Source organism: Lissotriton vulgaris, chromosome 2_1 (assembly GCF_964263255.1).
Source record: "Lissotriton vulgaris chromosome 2_1, aLisVul1.2, whole genome shotgun sequence".
Classification (NCBI taxonomy): domain Eukaryota; kingdom Metazoa; phylum Chordata; class Amphibia; order Caudata; family Salamandridae; genus Lissotriton; species Lissotriton vulgaris.
The window spans coordinates 1,496,100,794-1,496,121,930 of NC_141687.1; positions in this window are offsets into that span (position 1 = coordinate 1,496,100,794).

The following is a 21,137-nucleotide window of genomic DNA, read 5'->3' on the forward strand; positions in this document are numbered from 1 at the left end:
ACACCAACAACACCTCCATCATGTGCCACCACTTTCCCGAATGAATGGAAACTTGCAGAAATCAAAGTCTTCCTCAAGAAGCCCACAGCTGACCCAATCACCTGATGAACTTCCGACCCATCTCCATGCTCCCCGATCCAGCCAAAGTGATTGAAAATGCCATCAACAAGCAACTCACAACCCTCCTCTAACTTCATCATCTTCTGGACAACACTCATACAGGATTCAGAAAGAACCACATGTCTGAAACAGCACTCATTGCAGCCACCAACGAAATTCCAATCATCTTGGACCAAGGAGAAACAGTGGCCCTCATCCTGCTTCCCCTCTCCACTCCCTTCCACAGTGTCTCCCTTGACACCCCCATCCGTAAATTCCACAAGATTGGCATTCAAGGTACAGATCTCAAATGGATCTGTTCCTTCGTCACAGAAGAACTCAAATGCTCAGGCTGTCATACTTCACATCAGGGACCAAGAAACGGATGTGCAGATCCCACAAAGATTTTCCCCCAACCCCACCCTTTTCAAAATATACATGACACTTCTTGACAAAATCCAGTCACAAGACATGACCATCATCTCCACAGATGACACCCAACTCTTCCTCTCACTGGCAGAGAATAAAGCCACCACCAGAACCAACCTCAACTGCATGAACATGGTAGCAGACTGGATGTGAACCATTTGCCTCAAGCTCAACTCTGACAAGACGGAAGTACTGTTCTGTAGCAACAAGGCCTCCCCGTGGGAATCCACATGGTGGTTATTGGGCTAGGGCCAACACCTACAGACAGCACAAGAAAAATAGGGATCATCCTAGACAATGGCTCAAGTCAATGCAGTGGGCAGCTCCTGCTTCCACATCCTGTGCATGCTGCGAAAGATTTTTTGAAGTGTTACCTCAGAACACCAGGCGGACCGTTACGCAAGCACTCATAACCAGCAGGCTTGACTACAGCAACACTCTCTCTGCTACAATCTCCAAACAATTCTCACTTAGACTCCAGACCATCTAAATGCACTGCTGCCAGACTCATACTCGATCTCCTATGTTGCAGCTACATCACACCTCATCTCTGGAAGCTTCAGTGGCTCCCCATTCACAAGTGCTGCCATTGCTAACTTCTCATGCACACATATAAAGCCAGACACAGCAAAGGGCCATAATATCTGAACAACCTCAAATACTTTAATGACCCGCCAGACACTTACCTTCTACCTCACTTTTACTTGCACACACTCCTTACATCCGCAAAAGCAAAACTAGAGGTTGCTCATTCTCCTACAACACACCCAAGACATTGAACCATCTCCCTCAATGCATCAGAGCCTCTTCCTCAACTGAGTTTCGCAAGAAGCTGAAAACCTGACTCTTGGTATAAGCACCTTGGGGACCACACCTACACACCCTTCCAAGAGCCTGGATACTCATTTGGGTGATTAGTGTGCTATACAAATCAAATGATTATAGAAGAATAGCTATAATTAGAAAATCTGTAATAAACAACACAATGAAAAACACAAGAAAGGGAAATATAAATCTGGGAAATACATTTCATCAAACATGATATTTTGGTGAAGAGTATAATAAGGTAATGGGATAGAATTAAATTCAGGTTAGAGTCACAGTGAAATTTAGGGGCATATGTACAAGAAAACGGTGCAGCGTGGTGGCAAATTTTGCAGCGCCATGCTGTGTCATTTCCAAAATGTAGGGATGCGCTGTATTCATAAGAATACGGTGCACCCCTATGTTTTCCCAAGGGTTGGCGCTAAAAATAGCTTCCTAGCATTACCACAGACACCCTTGCGCCATAGTGCAAGGATGCCTGCTTTGCAGGGATGATTGTGCATATGCCTGAAGGTGAACCTTCCAGCAAAAAAACAATCAATAATGGCAATTTGCTACTTCTATGTGTGCTGTAGGATAATGTATTTCTCTTCGGAGCACCAATCTAATGGCTACTTTTGCATGGCGTTCATTTATGGCGCTGCTCAGATTTACAAATCCTTGTAAATCTGAGAGGCGTCAGAAAGTAATGGGTGTTGCGGAAGAGCGTCGACAGCAACACCCATTGGACACCCTTTCATGCAGATACCTGCAGAAAAGGGTACCATATTTACAAAGAGGTGTTAAGTCATGCAAAGTGTCTTAATGTTGCTTTGTAAATATGGTGCAGGACTTTGCACCACTGGAACATAGAACACATTGACGTTCCAGTGGTGCAATCCTCTTGTACATATGACCCTTAGTGGCATGGGCAATCATGTGAGGATTAAAGTTTGAGGTAGGTGAAGGTCACAGTAAGTGTGTGACTTAAAGTTCTGAATACGTCCAAGGTTAGGGTAATGACAACAGTAGTGTTACGGAATAGTAAGCATCATGATTAGGGGTAGGGTCGGGGAAAGGTTACTGTCATGATAAAACTTAAGGTCCGAATTGAGTAGGGCAGTGGTGAAGGCAGAAACAGAACTTTGAAAAAATTGTATGTATTGAACAGTGGTTGGGGTTATGAGCAAGTCTTGGATATAAAAAGGATTAGGTTAGAGTATAGTGGCTGCAGGCAACAGGGCAGAGGATGGGCTGGAAATAGAGTTATTGAGGGAGTCAAACAGAAATGTGGGTAGCACCTAAACATCCAGAAGTCTAGTTTATAACTAATCTGTTCCTCAACAGGAAGCCATTGAGGTACCCTCTTTGAAAGATGGACATGATCTTTCTGTCAAGACAACTGCAGCTGAGCAATGATAGTTGTAGACAGACCTGTTTATAGAGAATTATTGTAGCATACTCTAAAGGTAATCTCTTATTACCAATGCTTTACGTTTCAGTGATAGCAGACGGTGAACAGTTTTCAGCTTTTTAAATTGTTAAAAGCAGTTACCAGCTATCTAATCCAGCATTCAAAGTCGTGGTTTGATCAAATACGATACTCAAATACTTGTCAGTGGTGGAAATGCACATGGATTCGCATAAGACGATGCCAAATGCGGTTCAGTCACTATTTAAAGGAAGCTGATTCCGATGCATCCAAGTCTTAAGTTAAAGAGTAGCTCTTGTAAAATATGGATCGCACACAGGGGCATATTCTCAAGAACGTGTGATAATCATCACAAAAGTAATTTAACGCAACTTCCAACATTGTGGTCTATCGTGGGAAAATTACGCTGTGTTAACGAAGCATTCTCAACACGGCGGCACCATGCAATACACCCCAGATAATGTGTCAACTGACCACGTCAAAATCAACGCCACACCGCAAAAATGTGAAACGCGAACGCAAAAATAGCTGTGATGAGGCCAATCGTGATACAAAAATCAGTAAAAACCAGTTACAGGCCTGCAACCCACACACAAATTCACCATAAAAGCAGAAAATAAACCTGACAAACAAATACCAAACAACAGCGTAGCACAATGGATGTTACCGGAGCAATTACGGAGAAGAACCAGAACCCCACAAGTTCCCCGGAGGACCTGCCTGGGACCTCTGGGTCAGGGAAGGCCAAGGAGAAGAAGAGTTGAGCGAAACGCTTCAGTCCGCAGGAAAACAGGATCCTGATAATGGAGGCAGGGGCATAGCTAGAGCTTGCGGCGCCCGGGGCTATCCCTCATATTGCCGCCTCTGGGGGGGCGGGGTTGCTGGGGAAAAAAGACGGTGAGCACTTGAAAGATTTCCAAGAGACACGTAGTATTGCTGCTAATAGTTACCTCGATCATGCAAGTTACATGCACATACATGACACGGTCAAAGGGTACACAGTTGAATACACCGGTGACTGGCAGTACAAAAGAGAACACACAGACTGCATGATCTATCTGTGAACCTTCAACCTAAAAAGGTACCGGCGAATGCTTTACACTAGATGATGATGCAAAGAACCCCATGTATGCTTAAAGTCATCAGGATGAGGCAGCTATAATAAAGAATTAGGGCGCAATCTCTGATTTACAAATGTGCAGCACTAGGCGCTTTATTTTTTTACCAAATAATGTGTATAAGCGGCCCAGTATTTCATAGAAACAGCTAGGCCCTCCAAAAAAATAACTAAAAAACGGCTGAAGAAAACATGCAAATAGAGTGCAGTATCGGCACATAAAAAAAACAATTTACAAAACAAAATAACAGCATAATGTACGTGAACTACACCACTCATTCCAGTGCCTGAAGCCAGCTAAAATACAGTAGCTAATGGCTGAAAGGGGTTGTCAAAAGTACATTTCTATAAGTCTATATGTATTTCTTGGTGAATATTTTTGGTGAGTGACGACATGAACTTTTACTATACATCTAAAGTTGTCCGAAATGGATAACTAAAAAAGAAATAGTGTGAGATGAAGAATGAAGGAAAAGAGACACATGAAGGAAATAAGCCAAAGACCAAAAAAGGGGTATAGCTACAGAAATATAGCAATGAAAAAAGATTGGGAGAAAAGAAAGACAAAAGATGGTGAGATGTAGAAAGAAAAGTGAACAAAGATGGTAAATAACAACTCGGAAAAAAATCAAAAAGAAGAAAGAAAGACAGGGCGAGAAAGAAAAATAGAATGAAAAGTAAACAGAAAGGCAAGAATGAAAGAAAGAAAGAGTGAGAAGGAGGAAGAAACAAAGAAGAAAGATGGACACATTCAAGAACAGAAAGAAAAAACTGTTAAAGAAAGAAAGAAAGGAAGAGGGAAAGAAAGGAACAGAAGAAAGAGACAGTATGAGAAAAGAAAAAGAACCAAACAACCAAAGGAAAAAGAACGTAAAAACGAATGGAAGAAAGAATCTGTAAAGACAAAGTGGGAGATAGAAAGAATGACAAAAGATAAAATAAAGAAACAAACAAAAAGCGCGAAAGACAAAATGGATCAAAGACCATTATTATAGGATAACAAAATGTCCCGGATTTCCCCGAAAAAAGTCCCGATTCTGGGAAAAGGGACGGGTAGTCCTGGACATTATCTTTGCAATAGAGTGCTGGCTGGCATTCCCTCTGGCCTTCTCTTGTTAGATGACCGTGGGAACCGAAAGTTAATCGTTTTATATTTGTTAGAGTCTGCCCTTCTGTGCTCTAGTGTCTTACTAAGGTAGCAAAGGAGGATGTAAAGAGGAGCTAATTAGCAACGAGAAGACCCTCAGGTGACACCCAAGCTCAGGAGCTTTCCCTGTAACTTTATCACAAGTGGGAGAAGGGGTATTTAATTAAAGCACTGCACTATTTTCATTTAAAATGTGAAAAGTCAGCACATCTTTAATGCTAAGTCACGTTTCCAAAAAAGGGCCGGTACGTTTTATTTTCCGGCCCATATTGTAACAAAGCAAAGGCAAATATATTTTGATGGCTCCTCATTGTGCATCTCTCCACCTTCTACCTCCTAGGCAGTGCACCAAGTGCTGACCACAGAGGGCGCTGTTATTAACACATGGCTGCTGGGCGTTTCCCCCCCCCTGTGCTGGAAAATGCCATTTTAGTGGCACCATGACGAGCTCAGCTCGTCATCAGCACACGACACCCGTGGGTGATGACGAGCTGAGCTCGTCATCAGCATAGAAAGGGTTAAAAGCACCTGCTGGAGAGTTGCTTGTGTGTTCAGTGGTTTTCAGGCTACAATACAAATGTCAAGATAAGTCTGGTGATTAATGTTTCTGCTGAGAGAGATCAGGGTTTTGTCTAGAGGCAGTTTTGACCCATCATAAAGTAACTCAGAGGGTTAGTGTGCGTGCTGCAAAGAACGTGTATCATACAGATCACAGAACTGTATTTTATGTGAATAGATCAATGGGCTACTGCTTTGGTCACAGAAATCCTTTTTGTCCGATTCTTTTTTTTTTTTCCCAGTCATTCATTATCCTAATGTTGCTACAAAAGTTATTTGTGCTTCTACAGTCCGAATACTCTTAAAATGTCTACCGTTATGACATGTGGCTCCTACACCTTGTAATCCTCATTGTTTTATTTTGTACTATAATGTGGCACTGGTCGAGCATAAGGCTGGCTTGAAGTTGAGAACCACACATATGTAACACACCATATAACAAAAGATTGGAAAATGAAAGTCAAGGACGCAATGCTTGGAGTCTGCCTGACGCACTGCAGGCCTGGCAGCTCTTTGTAAATAAATAAACTAAAAGCATCAATATTTCATTGTGCAATCAAAGTAACACAATGTAGGTAGGTTTCCGTTTTTCACTCTCACCTCTCAATTAGTCTGACTTGAGAATAATAGCTGCCTGCAATGCAAGTATAGAAAGCACTGCCCGCCGGCGCCCCCAGGCCAGAATTGACTCATCATGACGAGAGCATAGCGGTGAAGCGCATAATGCATCCCTGCTAGGTTCTGATCGCGAGGTAAGGGCTGGCCAAAAATGTAATTACAGGGCCATCATTGGTAGTGCTCGCGCTTGCCACACACGCTACAACTGATTGACGGCCCTGGAGTCTGACTCTGAGGCTGGGATGGGGGAGAGGGCCAACAACGGTCGGAGGACACTGTGGACACACTAACGCGGTGGGACTTAAGCCGTGCTGCAGCCTGCACTCCTTCTGACCTGCGAGTTTGAGAAAAGGGGAGTGTGTACTACTTGAAAAGTCAGTATTGTGCTTATTGGGATGAATACCCGTTCTTACAGATTCTCATATAGGGAACACGACTACTTCAAGTTGCAGTGTGACATCTTTATTGTTGTGTTGTGAGACATAGACAGCCGACACGTGTTTCGCCCCCTATTGGCGAGTTGCGCCGGGGCTTTCTCAAGGCTATTTACACAAATGCAGCGTATAATACAACTGTTTCCATATTGTCAAAATTCCAAAGACAAGAGTTTCAATACTCGCAGAACAATATTCTTCTGTAAGATTGCAGAAGGCTGAGAAATGCAGTTCGTGCTGCAGGGACCGAACTGCATTTCTCAGCCTTCTGCAATCTTACAGAAGAATATTGTTCTGCGAGTATTGAAACTCTTGTCTTTAGAATTTTGACAATATGGAAACAGTTGTATTATACGCTGCATTTGTGTAAATAGCCTTGAGAAAGCCCCGGCACAATTCGCCAATAGGGGGCGAAACATGTGTCGGCTGTCTATGTCTCACAACACAACAATAAAGATGTCACACTGCAACTTGAAGTAGTTGTGTCCCCTATATGAGAATCTGTAAGAACAGGTATTCATCCCAATAAGCACAATACTGACTTTTCAAGGAGTACACACTCCCCTTTTCTCAAACTCGCTTTTCCTTACGAAGCTCAAGAGGTCCAGAGCTTTGAGTTTGTCTCCATTTACTTATAAAATCAGCTTATTAAGCGTTGTTTTAGCCTTGGAATCCTTGGACCTTCCTTGTCTTGCTAGTAACTACTTCTGACCTGCTTTCGGTAACTGCAGGCTGGACAGTGCACACAAACGCGGGACTTAGTTTTTGGCAATGGCAATTTAATTAAAAGCACTGTTGTTGCGCCAGTGCTTTCAATTAAATTGCCTAAAAGGAAGTCCGGCGTTTGTGTGCACTGTCATGTGCAGCCTGCAGTTACCGAAAGCAGGTCAGAAGGTCGGAGTGCAGGCTGGAGCGAGGCGGTGCACTTTTACAGTCTACTGGGCCTGGCCGCGGGCGGCCGCGGCACTGTAGGCCCTTTGCAGCCGCAGCCGCCTTTATAATTTTTTGTGGAGTGGGGACACTGTGTACGTTCGCTCCCAATCCTAATAAATTATAAAGGCTGCCGTTGGCGCAACAGCCCTCCAGTGCCGCGCGGCCACGGCCGCCTCAAAAATGGTGCTGCCCGGGGCAGACCGCCCCCACCCGCCCCCTCTTAGCTATGTCACTGAACAGAGGTGGTCGAACACCATCAACAACTGTTCGTCACCTCCACTGTGTCATTGGCAACCAAAAATGGACTATGGCAGCCATAGTGGACAAGGTGAATGCAGTCGGAGTGCTGATGAGGGCAATGGAAGAGGTCAAGAGGTGCTGGAATGAATTCAAGTGCAAACCAAAGCTGAAACTTGAAGGCAGCAATGCAGACTGGATGTAGGAATCCTGCGCCAAAGGAGGAGCTGGACGATATGAAGGAAATGGCGTCCACAGCCATCAGTGGGAAGACAGTGGCTGGAGTCGGGGGACCGGACACTGCCCAACATGACCGGACACAACAGCAGCAGGGTGAGAGGAGCTGTTGGACCTAGATTACCCAAGCCTACATATGGTAGCTTGGCACAGTAGTGGTCTACAGCTAACTCCAGGCGTTGGCTAAGTACTTACAAGTCTTACCCACAGTAACACAGTGATGAACCACTAAAATAAAGACACAACACCTCTGTTTGGAAAAATACCGTTACCTTTTATAAAAATAATATGGCTCTTTGGATTTGAAATCATACAGGTTATAACATCAATTGCTTTTAGGAATAAACATTACACTTTTACTAGGGAAATTAGTTTTCACTCCTCCAGCTGTGGAAAAAGGGCAGTAAAATACATTCACTTGATAAGAGTTCAGTAATGAGGAAGTGACACTCTTTTGAAATTAGAAGAAACCTGTTAGTTTTATACTATGTAGGGTTACACACTTGTATCACTTAACTGGCATGTACATTTTCTAACAGTTTCAAAGTGCTATTCAGGGTTATTGGCCTGCTTCAGTAGTAATTTTCAAGCCCCTAGTATCACTACCCTGTAATCAATTCTTTAATTACTCTGGGATATCAAGCTAGCTCCCAGTTCAGATCAGCCCTGGGCTCCACAATGAACTACTAATTCTGCTATTCACAATTTAGGATTTTCACTAGCAGTTCCCAATTTATTAGATTCTTTAAGGGCCCCTCTACCCTGCTCCTTACTTTAGCGTGGGGACGATGATGTCCCAGTCCCCACGCGTCACTGTTGCCTCTGGGCGCCGAACCGGTGCTTTGTTGGGGGGTCTGGCAGTAAATCGATTGGGGGCCCCGCTCACCTTTCCCTGCTCGTGTCTACTTCACACACAAGCGGAAAGGCAAACCGGAGCAACACGCCTGAGCCTTCGTTTTCCTCGCTCGCGCTGGCTCCTTCAGCCGGCGCTCGAGCGTGGGGGGGATTGGTGTTACTGACACGGCGCTCCAGGAAGCCTTCCGGCGCCTCCTCAGTCACGCCGACAGTCGCGCTGCTCCTCCGGTCATGCGCGGAAGCGCTCTCGTACCTCTCCCTCCTCCGCACTCGCTCTCAGGAAGGACGCTACTCCTCACGTCGTCGCTGCTCTCCTGGGCCTGCCCGACCCTAGGCCCCTCCTGCTTTCGATAGCGGGCGCGCTCAGGACATGCGCGGAAGCACTACCTGCTCTGCTTGACGCGGCTGGTGCCCCCGGGGTCCCGTAATCCACTAACACAGCGCCGCTACTCTTCCTCAGACACCTTCAGCTCCGGCCTCTCAGGAAGGATGTGCACACACGGCGCCCTCGCTCTTTAGGGCGCTAGGGTGCCACAGACGCCCGCTTCCACTACAGCTGATCCACAACACCGGTGAGCACAGCGCTGGGTATGGTCAATCAAGAATGCCTTCAATTAAGGGAGATCTGAGTGGTTTTACTGGGCTCTGTGATAAAAGGATCTTCTTCCTCCAGTAACTCGATTTCCTTGTCAGTAGTGGTTGTCTTGGTAGAGGGATCGGTCAAAGGCTGAAGGGGGAACAATCCTCTGAAGTAACTGTCAGCCTCAGTGACAAACTAGCTGCTCTCAGTGTGTCCACCTCCTCTCACCACTGCCTCACTCCTCTACTCTGGGGTCAGCACAAAATGGCTGCTGGTCACTGGCCTTATATAGGGTGGCCTGAGACCTGCAGAAGTCTCTAGTTGATTCCAGAAAGTTCCCTAATGTTACCCTATGGACCTGTCCTCCAGTAGTGTCCGTTATGGCAGTTGGTGGACACCATTTTAGGTCTCTGGAGATCCCTAAGGTTTCAAGGGGGTGACTAGGCCTCACAAGTGATGAGGGAAAAATGGCGTCATCGCCAAGGAACACCTAGCCTCCTGACAGCATTAAAAAAACTCCTGATGGACACATGTAAAAATAAAAATAGAAACTCTGGGAGGCTAAGGGGGACAAAAATAAATAATGGTGGTTAGAGTCTTCCCAGAAGCAGACAGGTCTAACACGCGTCCCCCCCAGCTGAAAGTGGGGAGAACTACCCAACCCCTTGGGAGTCCTCATCACTAAGGCGGAAATACCTGGATAGACCGTCTGCGTTGGCATGGTCTGCCCCAGGTCGAAGTTCCACCCTAAAGTCCATTCCCTGTAGGGAGATGGACCACCTTAACAACTTGGGATTCTCCCCCTTCATTTGCATCAGCCAACGAAGGGGGCGATGGTCAGTCTGAACTAGGAAGTGCGAACCAAACAGGTATGGTCGCAGCTTCTTCAGAGCCCAGACCACCGCAAAGGCTTCTCTCTCAATTGTACTCCACCTCCTTTCCCTGGGGAGTAGTCTCCTGGACAAGAAGACCACGGGTTGATCCAAGCCCTCATCATTTAGCTGCGATAACACTGCCCCAATGCCATGTTCTGACGCATCTGTTTGGACAATGAATTCTCTAGCAAAATCAGGGGCTTTGAGAATGGGAGCGGAACACAATGCTTGTTTCAAGGTCATGAAGGCTCGCTGGCAAGCCTCCGTCCAGACTACCCGTCGAGGTTGCTTCTTGGAAGTAAGCTCAGTGAGAGGGGCCACGATAGTGCCATACCCCTTCACGAAGCGACGGTAATATCCAGTGAGGCCCAGGAAGGCTCGGACCTCTGTTTGAGTCTTGGGGGGCTCCCAGGCGATGATAGCCTCAATCTTTGCCTAGAGGGGCTGCACCGTCCCTCTGCCCACCAAGTGACCTAGGTACACCACTGACCCCTGTCCGACATTTGCTGGCCTTGATTGTCAATCCAGCCTGTTGCAGGGCATGAAGAACAGCTTGCAGATGCTGCAAATGGTCCTCCCAGCTGCTACTGAAGACAGCTATGTCGTCCAGGTATGCAGCAGAAAAAGCTTCCATTCCAGAAAGGACCCTGTTCACCAGCCGCTGAAAAGTGGCAGGGGCATTCTTGAGCCCAAAGGGCATCACACGAAATTGGTAGTGTCCCTCCGGTGTAGAGAAGGCTGACCTTTCCTTCGCCTCCTCGGTAAGGGAAATCTGCCAGTACCCTGAAGTTAGGTCAAAGGTACTTAAGTATTGAGCAGCTCCCAGCCGGTCAATAAGCTCATCCGCCCGTGGGATAGGATGTGCATCAGTTTTGGTCACTGAGTTCAAGCCTCGGTAGTCCACACAGAACCTCAATTCCGGTGTGGTGCCTGGTGGGGCAGCCTTTGGTACCAAAACCACCGGGCTAGACCAAGGGCTTCCAGAAGGTTCAATCACTCCCAGCTCCAGCATCTTGGCGACTTCACTCTTGATGCTAGCCTTCACCTTGTCCGACAGCCGGTAGATTTTAGACTTCACAGGTGGGCTGTCTCCTGTGTCCACGTCATGGGTACACAGGTGGGTCCTACCCGGGACAAGGGAGAACAGAGAAGAAAATTGCTCCAGGATCTGGCTGTTCAGGAGTTAGGGATGGCGAGAGAATTACTCCCTCCACCGACCCATCCTTTTCTTGGGACGAGAGAAGATCAGGGAGAGGTTCGCTTTCTTCTTCCTCTGCTCCATCGGTTACCATCATCAAGACAACCGCGGGCCTCTCATGATGTGGCTTGAGGCGATTGGCATGCAGCACCCTGTGGGGCTGCCTCGGGGCCTTAAGATCCACCAAGTAGGTGGACTTCCCCTTCTTCTCCAACACCTCAAAGGGGCCTGTCCAACGGTCCTGTAGGGCATTTAGCTCTCCAGGTTCCATCACCCACACCTTCTGTCCAGGCTCCAGTTCCACTGGGTGAGCGTTGTGGTCATACCACTCTTTCATCACTGCTTGGCTGGCCTCCAAGTTGTCTGAAGCTTGCTTCCACAACTTAGCCATTTGGCTCCGGAAGGCCAGCATGTAGCTCACCACGTCCTGGGGAAGCTTTCTGGGAGTCCGTTCCCATCCGTCTTTCACCAGGCTGAGAGGTCCCCGTACAGGGTGCCCGTACAAAAGTTCGAAGGGGCTGAAGCCCACTCCCTTTTGTGGCACTTCCCTGTAAGAAAACAAGAGACAGGGTAGGAGGATGTCCCATTTCCTCCGCAGGCTCTCAGGTAGACTCTGTATCATACCTTTCAAGGTTTTGTTAAACCTTTCCACAAGACCATTGGTTTGTGGGTGATAAGGAGTGGTAAACCGATAGGTAACTCCGCACTCCTTCCACATAGCCCGCATGTACGCTGAAAGGAAGTTAGTCCCCCTGTCGGACACAACCTCCTTGGGGAAACCCACTCGGGTAAAGATCCCCATCAGGGCCCTTGCCACCACAGGTGCAGTGATGGTCCTCAGAGGTATGGCCTCTGGGTACCGTGTGGCATGATCCACCAAAACCAGTATGAACCGGTGACCAGCTGACGTTGGTGGATCCAATGGCCCTACAATGTCGATGCCCACCCTCTCAAAGGGGGTGCTAACGACAGGTAGTGGTTCCAGGGGAGCTTTAAGCTTCACTCCTGGTTTCCCACTAGCTTGGCAGGACACACACGTCCGACAGTATGTGTCAGACGCCACTTTCATTCGAGGCCAATAGAAGTGGGGGACAAGCCGGGCAAAGGTCTTGTCCTGTCCTAGATGCCCTGCCAATGGTATCTCATGAGCCAGTTCCAGTAGAAAGGCTCTAAAGCATTGAGGGACCACCAAGGCTCTGGCTGAACCATGGCCAGGTGCCTTGGGCTCACTGTAGAGGAGTCCATCCTCCCAGTAAATCCGGTAACTCCCTTCAATGTTTCCTGCTGCCTGGGCGTTGGCCTGTTGCCGCAGCCCCTCGAGAGTAGGACACTCTTTCTGGGCTTCACAGAATTCTTCCCTGGAAGGACCTCCCTCCACATGCCATTCAGTAGGGATGGGAGGTTCTCCAAGGAAGCAACATTCTCCCCTGTGGACTCCAGATCCACCTCCGCAGGTGGTCCAGCTGTCTCACGAGGTGGAGATGTCGAGGCAGGGTCCTCCGGCCTCTTGTCCTTCTCCTCTCTGGCAGCCGGCTGGGCCATTGTTCCAGGCTCCAGCGTAAGCAAACTTCCCCTTCGGGCAGTCGCTGACCTTGTGCTGACACAAGTCCAGTCAGGGGGTCCCAGCATCGCAGAGTGAGTCTGGTACTCCACCCTCCTCCAAGCATTGTGCTCCATATCATTCCCTAACAGGCAGTCAACAGGCACGGCAGGGCTTACGGCAACTCGAAGTGGACCTGCAACCCCTCCCCACTCAAAGGGAACCTCAGCCACAGGGTAGTGGCCCAATCTGCCGTCAGCCATTACGGCGGGATGGAGTACATCTGGGATGACCTGCTCTGGAGACACCAGCTGACTCCTTACCATAGTCATGCTGGCTCCTGTGTCTCTCAGAGCTTCCCCTCTACGGCCATTGATGGTGACCCACTGCTCATACTTAATAGTATTGGAGGGCAGCTGGGTCTTGGGAACAATCTCCTTATCTCCCAGGGACACTAAGGTGACACCCGCCCGCTCCCCCCCATTAACCAAAGGCATCTCCTCCCCGAGCACTACACTAGTGATTCCCGGGGCTTTTCCTCCAGTGGGAGGGGGTGGTCTTTTTGGGCATCTCACATCTCCTTTATAGTGTCCCACACCACCACACTCAAAACAATGAACAACCCTTGGCTGCTGGCTTTGGCCAGGGGTAGGGTTGCGAGGGGGGTTACTCTTGGGGATGAATCCTCTGCCCCTTCCTTGCGAAGTATTTTGTGGCCCTTTTGAGAACTCCCTCTTAGTTTCCCCTCCCTCTTTCTTCTGGGGGGCGCCCTGTCCTTGCTTCTGGGAATTCCCTCCAGTCCCCTTAGTCGACACCCGGGTACTAACCCAGATGTCCGCCTCCTCAGCAAGCTTCCTGGGGCTGGTCAGCTTGCTGTCCACCAGATGCTGTCTTAGCTCGGGAAGACACTTCTCGAGTAGGTGTTCCTTGAGTATGAGGTCATATAGTCCCTCATAGTCTCCTACTTCGCTGCCTCTTACCCAACCCTCCAGGGCCTTCCTGGAGTAGTCCAAGAAATCTACCCAGTTTTGTGTGCCCAGCTTGTAGCTGCCCCGGAACTTTTGTCTATATTTCTCAGGGGTCAACCCAAACTTCTTGAGCAGCGCTAATTTCATAGCCGGATAGTAGGTCTGTTCACTCTGGTCAAGGGCCAACAAAGTATCCCTGCCAGTGGGGGGCATGTATTTGTATAACCCACCTCCCCAGTGGACTTCCAGAATCCCATGGGCCCTCAGCGAGACCTCGTAGGCGGCTAGCCATTTAGCAATGTCGTCACTGGGTACATAACAAGCCATAATGTCTTTTGGTAGGTACGGTCTAGGTTCTCTGGTGTTGGTTTGGTTATCGCTGCCACCATGCTCTGGTTTGGGGGTACGTAAATTCAGGGCTTGCAAATCCATCTCTTTGATGGTCCGCTCATGCTCCAACCTCTTTTCCTCCCTCACCATGTCCATCCTGGCCAGTTCTATTCTCATCCTCCTCTCCTCCCTCCTGTCTTCTAACTCGGCGTCGGTCAGGCCCCTCTCTGACACACTACTGCCCACTCTAGAAGGTGTTCTAGGACCTGTTACAAGGTTCTCCCCTCCCGCCTGGTACAGTGTTGTGGTCTCCAGGACAGTGTCCTTGTCACTCTCTTCAAGATCTACCTCCTCCCCGGAATGAGCCTCTACCCATGCCCGAATACTGGTCAGCAGCTCAACTTTTCTGGCGCCTTTCTTGAAAAACACCCCCTGCTGCTGACACCATTCCTTCAATTGAGGCACAGTATAATTGTCTAGCTCTTCCACATTTATCTCCATTTTTATTTGAAGTATAAAATGCTACACAGGAGAAATCCACAGAGTGACCTGAGGTCAACCTCCACCCACCGCCAGAAGTCAATTTAGAAAAACCAAAAATGTAAATTAGGAGGGCCGCCGGGAGAAAACTCCAGGTGGGGTCTCGTGGTTGGCACTGCGTTACTAATAAGTAAGTGTAAGTACAAATCCGCTATCCCACCGCTGAAACACCAATTATGTTGGACCTAGATTACCCAAGCCTACATATGGTAGCTTGGCACAGTAGTGGTCTACAGCTAACTCCAGGCGTTGGCTAAGTACTTACAAGTCTTACCCACAGTAACACAGTGATGAACCACTAAAATAAAGACACAACACCTCTGTTTGGAAAAATACCGTTACCTTTTATAAAAATAATATGGCTCTTTGGATTTGAAATCATACAGGTTATAACATCAATTGCTTTTAGGAATAAACATTACACTTTTACTAGGGAAATTAGTTTTCACTCCTCCAGCTGTGGAAAAAGGGCAGTAAAATACATTCACTTGATAAGAGTTCAGTAATGAGGAAGTGACACTCTTTTGAAATTAGAAGAAACCTGTTAGTTTTATACTATGTAGGGTTACACACTTGTATCACTTAACTGGCATGTACATTTTCTAACAGTTTCAAAGTGCTATTCAGGGTTATTGGCCTGCTTCAGTAGTAATTTTCAAGCCCCTAGTATCACTACCCTGTAATCAATTCTTTAATTACTCTGGGATATCAAGCTAGCTCCCAGTTCAGATCAGCCCTGGGCTCCACAATGAACTACTAATTCTGCTATTCACAATTTAGGATTTTCACTAGCAGTTCCCAATTTATTAGATTCTTTAAGGGCCCCTCTACCCTGCTCCTTACTTTAGCGTGGGGACGATGATGTCCCAGTCCCCACGCGTCACTGTTGCCTCTGGGCGCCGAACCGGTGCTTTGTTGGGGGGTCTGGCAGTAAATCGATTGGGGGCCCCGCTCACCTTTCCCTGCTCGTGTCTACTTCACACACAAGCGGAAAGGCAAACCGGAGCAACACGCCTGAGCCTTCGTTTTCCTCGCTCGCGCTGGCTCCTTCAGCCGGCGCTCGAGCGTGGGGGGGATTGGTGTTACTGACACGGCGCTCCAGGAAGCCTTCCGGCGCCTCCTCAGTCACGCCGACAGTCGCGCTGCTCCTCCGGTCATGCGCGGAAGCGCTCTCGTACCTCTCCCGCCTCCGCACTCGCTCTCAGGAAGGACGCTACTCCTCACGTCGTCGCTGCTCTCCTGGGCCTGCCCGACCCTAGGCCCCTCCTGCTTTCGATAGCGGGCGCGCTCAGGACATGCGCGGAAGCACTACCTGCTCTGCTTGACGCGGCTGGTGCCCCCGGGGTCCCGTAATCCACTAACACAGCGCCGCTACTCTTCCTCAGACACCTTCAGCTCCGGCCTCTCAGGAAGGATGTGCACACACGGCGCCCTCGCTCTTTAGGGCGCTAGGGTGCCACAGACGCCCACTTCCACTACAGCTGATCCACAACACCGGTGAGCACAGCGCTGGGTATGGTCAATCAAGAATGCCTTCAATTAAGGGAGATCTGAGTGGTTTTACTGTGCTCTGTGATAAAAGGATCTTCTTCCTCCAGTAACTCGATTTCCTTGTCAGTAGTGGTTGTCTTGGTAGAGGGATCGGTCAAAGGCTGAAGGGGGAACAATCCTCTGAAGTAACTGTCAGCCTCAGTGACAAACTAGCTGCTCTCAGTGTGTCCACCTCCTCTCACCACTGCCTCACTCCTCTACTCTGGGGTCAGCACAAAATGGCTGCTGGTCACTGGCCTTATATAGGGTGGCCTGAGACCTGCAGAAGTCTCTAGTTGATTCCAGAAAGTTCCCTAATGTTACCCTATGGACCTGTCCTCCAGTAGTGTCCGTTATGGCAGTTGGTGGACACCATTTTAGGTCTCTGGAGATCCCTAAGGTTTCAAGGGGGTGACTAGGCCTCACAAGTGATGAGGGAAAAATGGCGTCATCGCCAAGGAACACCTAGCCTCCTGACAGCATTAAAAAAACTCCTGATGGACACATGTAAAAATAAAAATAGAAACTCTGGGAGGCTAAGGGGGACAAAAATAAATCATGGTGGTTAGAGTCTTCCCAGAAGCAGACAGGTCTAACAGGAGCACAATGGCACACATGGACAATTAAGTAGAGCATATCTGCCGACAAACCATGCCCCAGCCCACAACTTCCTCCAAGAGACCAATGTACCTAAGTATGCAACATCTCAGCACAGTATAAGCACAGAAGTCAAAGGCACTTCGCAGGAAAGGGATAAGGGGCAGCAAAATCGGAGCAGCAGGGGCCGCTCCCCACAAATGCAGCACACACACATTAAATGCAGAGCACATCAACACTGACAAAAATGTGGCACAAACTGCAACACGTCCACAACTAGTGCCGACTGTGTGTAGACACTGGCCAATCACAAGAGGCATGGCAGGGAAATGTGAGTTGCTAATGTACAAGTACTAACACACAAATGTCTGTTGTCGAAATGTCCACTGTCCCCCTTCAAATAGGCAGCTCCTCCCAAACAGCCACGATGTACACAGTCATAGAGTCTGTGTGTTAACATGTACAATGCAACAACATACATGTGAACACGTTGTTAAACTGCATCTCCCCTTCATATTGCAGAGGGACAGTCAACACCTCCTGCTGTGCAGCCCCAACCTCTCTTCTCCGATGACGAGTAGGACCACCACAGCTTCGACTTCGATGCCCTCCAAGAGTTCATTGACTTCCTCTGTAGCCCACCTCCAGGAGCAGGACAGCCCAGCTGCAACGAAGACACCCCACCCCCTGCACAGACCACACAGAAGGCTGCACTCACCACCACGCTGCCTCCCAGGACCCCCATGAGGAACACATGACCTACCAATGACGTGTGTTGAAGTGCCAGGAGCAGCTGGCTGAACAGGTGTGGGTGGGCTTTGACCGCATGGCAGACAAACTAGAAACCATACGTGGGTGTTTAAGTCTTATCCAGGACCCCTCACAGTCCCTAACAGACACCCACAGTCTACTCCATGCTCCCCAATGGACCATGGCTGACATCGCTGGAGCCCTAACTCCGAGAATAGAACAACTGTCTAGTCAGAGTCGCTCTAGCAATGTCAGAGAGGAGTTGGGGAACATGCAGAGGTTAATGGAGACCATGGAACGGGCCAATTTGGAAAGAGCGGCTGCCACAGTTGCACAGCAGCAAGTGGTAGCTGGGTTCCTCAATGACCTCAAGACCATCCTCATGGCATTGCTGCCACAAGGCATGGCGCTAATGTATGCTGCTGCTACTCTATCCACATCTCCGCCCCCTGCAGTGTCAGTGCCACACAGTGGGGCAGACATTCCACCTCCGGTCCCTGAGGTGACCCTGTTACACAGTGCTGAAGAAAGGCCAGCACCACCCACATGTGAGGCCCATGAAACAACAGTGGAGGAAGATGTGGATGAACCCTCCTTCGTGGTAAGAAGGACGCAGTAGCATGCATCTCCGCCATATGCCCGGTTCAGCTTGGTTCAGCCCTCTGCATCATCAGCTTCCACTGTCCCCCGATGCACTCTGCGACACTCACCTTGGACCTTGCATTGGACTGCCATATGCTGTTTGATCACCAATTACACAGCATTTAGATTGAGGACTGAACTCTTCCTCTTTCTTTAGACTTGTCATTCCTTGAAGAACTATGGCTGGCCCTCCAAGGGCCAACATCGTCATGTGGGGTTTGCATGGCCCTGTACTGCTCCAGGTGCAACAATCCACTGAATGTGCATTAAACATTCATAATCACATAGATGTGTTGTGTCTATGCTATTTACAGTGTGGGATTGTGGATGAATGTAGGATCAGTGAATTTCTCTTATGTTCATGTGGCTAATGTCGTTGGACTTGGGTCACAGGGTGACACATTGCCGAATGTTGTCCGTGTGGGACCGACATAACAGGGACACATGCATTTCTTACTTCTTTGTCTAGCCTCGTACGGAACAACGCCCAGGGCCCTGGGGTCATCATTCAAATGCTTATGCTGGTCTGGCATACGCCAGGCCAGCCCACTATGCTTGAGCACACAGAGGGGGACGACAATGCTGCATGTGCCAGGACTTCCCTGTAGTGATCTGCTGACCACAGGTCTAGTTGTCAGCATGCCACAGCCACTCCCTCATAGCTGCTTTACACCCACACCACACCCATCCAGCACACGTGTCACAGGACATGTGGCCATGCCAATTCAAAGGGTTAGGGGCACATGCGCTACGCCATTTCCAACCTCTCTCAGGGTGTATCCATGTGGTGTGCATGTAGGCAGGGAGGCCCAGGGGCCTGCAACATCACATTCCGCTGGCCCGGAGATGACATGATGGTGTATGCGCCACAATACCCAATCATAGAGGGTCCATGACTTGCGGGGCATAGACTTGGTAGCACCGGATGCACTGTGGCCGGCAAAGGCACACCGCTAAGGGACGTTGACTTTTGGTGCACTGAGGTAGGGGCACCTTAAGTGCTGAGTGGGTGTGCAGCCTGCGATGATGCCCTGTCCCAGCGGTCCGGACTTCTCAGGTTTTGTGTGCATGCTGGACCGCAGTGTAGGCCCTGAGCCAGTGGACAGCGGGGGCCTACCTCCACGTGGCATAGCCTTGCTGGTCACAGAGTTAGTGCCACCTCAAGGGCTGAGCGGGTGTGCAGCCTGCGATGATGCCCTGTGCACTGGTGTGTCCTCTGCCATGTGAAATCAAGACCCAGCACCAAATGTGAGACCTGTGGCCTGTGGTGCGGGGCTGCATGATGTGAAGGGTGCCATGTCCATGGGCCACAGTCTTGGGGCTTGCAGAGGCATGTGGTGATCCCTCTTTTCTACACACCGGTGGAGGGAGGTGATCAGTGTGGCATGTGTGGGTAGTGTCGGCACTCTCACTCCTTGTCCATCTCTTCTGTTATCTCTGTCTCTCTCCCCCTCTCTATCTGTCTTTCTCTCTCTCTCTCCCTCTCTGTCCGTCTTTCTCTCTCTCCCCCTCTCTGTAGGTCTATCTCCCTCTCGTTCTCTCTCTCTCCTTCGCTCTCTCTCTGTACGTCTAACTCTCTCTCACTCTCTCTGTCCGTCTATCTCCCTCTCTTTCTCTCTCTCTCCTTCGCTCTCTCTCTGTCTGTCTATCTCTCTCTCACTCTCTCTGTCCATCTTTCTCTCTCTCACTCTCTCTGTCCATCTATCTCCCTCTCTTTCTCTCTCTCTCCTTCACTCTCTCTCTGTCCATCTATCTCTCTCTCACTCTCTCTGTCCGTCTATCTCCCTCTCTCTTTCTCTTTCTCTCTCTCTCTCTCCTTCGCTCTCTCTCTGTCCGTCTATCTCTCTCTCTCTTTCTCTTTCTCTCTCTCTCCTTCACTCTCTCTCTGTCCGTCTATCTCTCTCTTACTCTCTCTGTCCGTCTATCTCTCTCCCACTCACTCTGTCTATCTCTCTCTCACTCTCTCTGTCCGTCTATCTCCCTCTCTCCCATTCTTTCTCTCTCACTCCTTCGCTCTCTCTGTTCCTTGATGTGTGCAAGACACACCTTCTCATCATGATTTTTGTCTTTCAGTCTGTGACCTACATTTTATCCTGAGGGAAGCCGCCATGTGTCTTCATTTCTGTTCTGTGTTTCTTTGAATAATTTTTCAGTTGTTGATTCGAAGGTGAATTTGTGATGCTCATTTTTGTGATGACACATGCATGTCACCAGATGTGATTGTGCAACATTAGACTGATTATTTGGTACATGATTCTATGTAGATGATGTGACATGTCTTTGGCTGGGGGGGCTCCTGGGGGTGGTGGCAGTGGGTGTTGTGGCCCTCTTGGGTGTCCGGCCCGCATGATCAGTTGCTCCATGGCATCTGTTGCTATTCAGGTGTGACTCTGGCCATGGCTCTCTTTTGTGGTGCAGGCTGTGGTCCGACATTACACCAGGTCAAAGCAGGTGTTAGTTTCCTGCTGCTAACGCACCTTATCACATGTTTTGTGGTCGATTAGCTGATCTGGCTGGTCGTTGTGAATGTTGTGGAGTGGTGTTGTTGCGGCTTTTGGCACAGGAATGCCTACTCTGCATCTCATAGTGATAGTTGCGGGGGTCATCTGTGGGGATGTTTTTTGCGTCTGCTATCGCAGGTAATCTGGTGCTATGGGCTGTTAGCTCCTGCTTGTGAACGAGGTGAT